General features: G+C 41.0%; 1 pseudogene; it reads left to right on the top strand.

Moving 5' to 3' along the window:
• Window positions 1-236: 236 nt before the first annotated feature.
• Window positions 237-4414, top strand: LOC149251696 (putative pentatricopeptide repeat-containing protein At3g13770, mitochondrial pseudogene; annotated as a pseudogene).
• Window positions 4415-4957: the final 543 nt, after the last annotated feature.

Below are 4957 nucleotides of genomic sequence, written 5' to 3' on the forward strand. Positions count from 1 at the left end.
GGTTGTTATTATTATCCTTAAAAATACTATTATTCATCCTATCTAAATGGTTGTTTTGGTTGTTAATCGAAAAAACAAGAGCATTGAAATTATTAAGTTCACTGGAATTATCAAAATCAGAAATGTCGTTATTATAAGAAATATTATAATTGATATTAATGCGATTACCAGAATTATTATTAGAATAAAATTCTAGAATACGTAAATTATCGGAAATGGTCTTTCCAGCAGGAAAAACACAATATTTATGATTTAAAAGGAGGGAAGGGGACTGTGATCGAATGGAAGCTTGAAGGGAAGACAAGGGAACAGCATAGGGAACACGGTAAGGGGAAGAGGAGGGACAGGAGTTAACAACAACGGCAGAGGGAGCAGGGACGCAGGAAGAAGTTAGGAATACGATGTTGTGCAAACACCAGACGCAGAGGGATCATCCGAATGAGCATAGGATGAGGAAGACGCTGGAGGGACCACCGGGGGTAAAGGAGAAGAGGAGGCACCGTCGACAGAATTAATGGGAGAAGCGGACAGGTTCAAGCCACAGGAAGAGACTGGTTGAACAGGAATCGCTACGGAGACCGAACTTCCATTGAACCCAGATGGTCTGTTCTTGACAAATACCATGTCTGTAAAACTCACTTTTAACAGTCAAATTCGGAGCAATTGCAATGTCCTTAAAGCAGAAGTTGCGCATGACAGTGGCAACGCCAAGAAGCCTTCCATAGGTACAGAGGCTCTAAAGCTATGTAAACAAGGCCGCTTGAAGGAAGCCCTCAGTATGTTGCAAGGCATTCGGGCTGACTCCAACACTTACGTCTTTATCTTGATGCAATGCATCAAGAAGAAAGCCCCGGCAGAAGGAAAATTAGTCGAAACCCTCATGAGGAACGTGGGATTCGAACGGGATATCTTTGTGGCGACTATTCTAGTGAGGTTATATGCCAAGTATGGTAACTTGGCTGATGCGCGCAGGGTTTTTGACAAAATGCCTGTCAAAAATGTGGTATCATGGACGGCCATGATCGCTGCGTGTGCCAAGCGAGGTTATCCCGCCGATGCCTTGAAATTATATCATGAAATGCAACAAACAGACGTTGTGCCGCATCATTACATCTTTGCTAGCGTTCTCCCAGCTTGTGCCGAACTGGAAACTCTCAAAAGGGTTCATGAAGACATAATTAGGGCTAATGCTGAATGCAATGTCTTTGTGGGTACTGGCATTGTAGACATGTATGCCAAATGTGGGAGAATTGAGGATGCACGCGTTGTGTTTGACAGAATGCCGGAGCGAAATGTTGTCACGTGGACTGTGATGATTGCAGGATATGCACAAAATGGGAATGTTGAAGAGGCTATGAGGCTTTTTGAGAAGATGCCGAGCAGGGACCTGGCTGTCTGCAACATAATGATTGAAGTGTACATGCAGAATGGGCGTATCGATCAGGCGGTGAAACTGTTTGGGGAAATGCCAGAACGAGATGTAATTTCATGGACTACAATGATTGTGGGATATGGACAGAATGGGCAAATTGATAAGGCCCTGGAGCTGTTTGAGAAAATGCCCAGAAGAGATGTCGTGTCATGGAGTGCTATGATTGCAGGATATGTACAAAATGGCTATTTTGAAGAAGCCATGGAGCTCTTTGGACAAATGCAGAAGACAGGTGTGAGGCCAAATGTAGTCACCTTTTCAGGGATTCTCCCTTCATATGCCAACTTGGCGGTTCTGCAACAGGGTAAGGAGGTTCACGAAGATATAATCAGACGTGGGTATCATGTGGATGTCTTTGTGGGGAGTGGCCTTGTTGACATGTATGCCAAGTGTGGAACAATAACCGATGCACGCAAGGTGTTTGACACGATGCACCGGCGGAATGTGGTCTTGTGGAATGCAATGATTGTAGGATATGCCTTGCACGGGTGTGGCAAAGAGGCCATCCAACTCTTTGAGCAAATGCAACCTTCAGGCACAAAACCAGACCATATTACCTTTGTAGGTGTTCTCTCTGCTTGCTGCCATGCAGGCCTAGTTGAGGATGGCCGGCAATACTTTGACCGCATGAGTCAGGATTATCATATTGTGCCACAGTTAGAGCATTATGGCTGCATGGTTGACCTTCTTGGTCGAGCTGGGCGCCTAGATGATGCTCAAGACTTCATCAGAAAAATGCCAATAAAACCTGACTCTTCTGTCTGGGGGTCTATGCTTGCTGCATGTAGGATGCATAACAATATAAAACTTGGGGAACTTGCAGCAGAACAACTTTTTCACTTAGATTCCAACAACTCTGTAAGTTACGTGTTGCTATCAAATATCTATGCAGCTGCTGGCAAGTGGGATGGCAAGGAAAAGTTAAGAAAAATGATGGGAGACAGAAATCTAAAAAAGACGCCAGGACGCAGCTGGATTGAGATCAATAACAAAGTGTACAACTTTCTAGTTGGAGACAGTTCGCACCCACAAACAGAGGAGATTTATGCATTATTGGAGAGAGTGGCTGGTCAAATGAAGGAAGAAGGGTATGTGCCTGACACGAACTTTGTATTGCATGATGTAGGGGAGGAGCAAAAGGCATATGCTCTTCACTGCCACAGTGAGAAACTGGCAGTAGCATTTGGTATTATAAATACACCACCAAGGACACTTATTAGGGTTGTTAAGAATCTCAGAGTTTGTGGTGATTGTCACTCTGTTATCAAATTCATTTCGAAGGTCTATGAACGCGAAATTATTTTAAGAGACACCAAACGTTTCCATCATTTCAAGGATGGACATTGTTCTTGTAGGGATTTTTGGTGACGGTAACTGAAACAAGCGGTGCACAGTTAGAAGCCTAGAAATACTATCAGACGTGGGTATGTAGTTGAGGGTACAGTTATAGTAAAACGCATTCATTTTGGAATCATGCGGTGCACAGTTAGAAGCTTAGAAATACTATCAGACGTGGATATGTAGTTGAGGGTACAGTTATAATAAAACTCATTCCTTTTGGAATGGAGCCTTGTGAAACCTAATGTATACAAGGTTTTGGCTCTATATTGGGGAATTATTTCACAAACAATAAGTCATGAAATATAAACATACAAACCAAAATATTTAGGAATTTTTGTAATTTTGAAGGAAGAACTACTAAATGCCAGATAAACTGGATTCAGTGTGTATTGTCCTGATGATCTGTTCTGACACATGCTAGCTGGATTTGATTATATGAATGAGTTGCAGGAACATAATGGACAATTCTGGCATGGGATACTGATTATCTGATTACATTTTATGGGACCATGATTTTCGAATTCGCTAGGGTGATGTGCTAGGAGAAGTTAAGAAAAATTTCTGGAGCTTGTTTGAATACGCAATGACCATATTGGGGTAAAAGCTTTGCAAATGAAGTTCCTGACCTTTTGACATTGTTCTACACATTGGGAGCTTTCCAATGATGTGAAAATCACAACAATTGGAGTTTGTATGAGGAAATGCCTCTCGCAAGTTGACTTATCTTGTTGACCACCATGATATTGAGTGGATGCCATGTTGGATTCCATTACTCACACATGCGAAGCTAGTCATATATGGACTTTCAAGAATATTCTAGAGAGTTGAAAACCTTAACCCTAGTTGGGAGTTCAGGCATGCAAAAACTCTGACCTTAACCCTAAACAACTATTAGGCCATGTTAAATATTAGGTTGTTAGGATAGGAAGGGGTTCCATTCTTATTGTATGGAGTATTGTTCCATAAAGAGTAGAGCATTGAGAGTGGGATATTGAAGTGGAACAAAGGAAGTAGAAGATGATGTGGCAACTATATAGGCCACAGTGCCCATGGCATATTCATAGTGGGTACACTTTATTTGTATTTGCATTTCGTAATTGAGAAGAAAAAAGAATGGCATAGGCTCTGTCTTCTAGTTGGGCTTTTCCCATATTGGGTTTTCCTAGGACACATCTTGTGTTCATTATGCTTAATTTCTTTCTTTCTCATTTCAATTTATTTCAGTGTTTTGTGTACTAAGATAATAATATAAAATTTGAAGTAAAACACTGCATAATAAGAAAATGTAGAATCCTCTGACACGCATAGGACATGCTTGGCCATGTTCGATGGACACATGTCCCAATGAATCGTGGGATTCAGGACACGACAGGGGTTTTCAGCGAATCTAGTTTCTTGGATTACAAGCTTTGATTCATTAGCTATACAAATTAGCTCCAAATTTGGGACATTTAAGCTAAATACTTCCCGAGTGACAAGTTAACAAATTGATGAAAGAATGTGCTTATCTGTTACTCGTCTTCTTTTGGCTTTCAAAACATGGTTTTAGCAGCCCCCTTGGAGTGGGCATGAATATAACTTAGGATCTTGTATGGCCATTTAATAAAACTCAATACATTTAAGTTTAAAAAACCCACTTTAGACATTATAATTTAAAAGTGACTTTATGATTTTACAAAATGGGCATTGAATTAGGCATTTTGGTTGGTGGACAATGTAAAATAAAAAATGATTTAGAACACGTCAAAGAGAGGGGCCCACCATATGCATGTTGGAAAAGGGTAATAAGGGAAATATGTTTTTTTGGAAGTGCCATACCATAAATGTTAAATAAAATTCTCTCGTCTTGTCACATGAGGGATATGGACCATGCGAATGAGGACCCACCAAAACTTGATAAGGAGTTCCCCCACCCGAATAAAAGTCAACCATGGATGGAGGAGGCTTAGCAACATTCCCTTTGGTTGGGGTTCCCCTCAAGAGAATTCCAATTTCATTTTTAACTGTGGCATCAAGGTGGGAAGAGAAATAGGAGCAGGAATTGTGAATCTTTGTCATCCATTTGAATACATATTGTACACATAAAAATTTGAAATTACGCATTTATGGATGCTACAACTTGGCAACTGTCACATAGGGGTCTTTCCCTTGTTGAGAGCATGTCAACTAAGGTAGGAAACATAC

Source organism: Pinus tabuliformis, chromosome 7, assembly GCF_031772625.1.
Source record: "Pinus tabuliformis cultivar Carrire ecotype Pingquan chromosome 7, CPIR1, whole genome shotgun sequence".
NCBI classification, from domain to species: Eukaryota; Viridiplantae; Streptophyta; class Pinopsida; order Pinales; family Pinaceae; genus Pinus; species Pinus tabuliformis.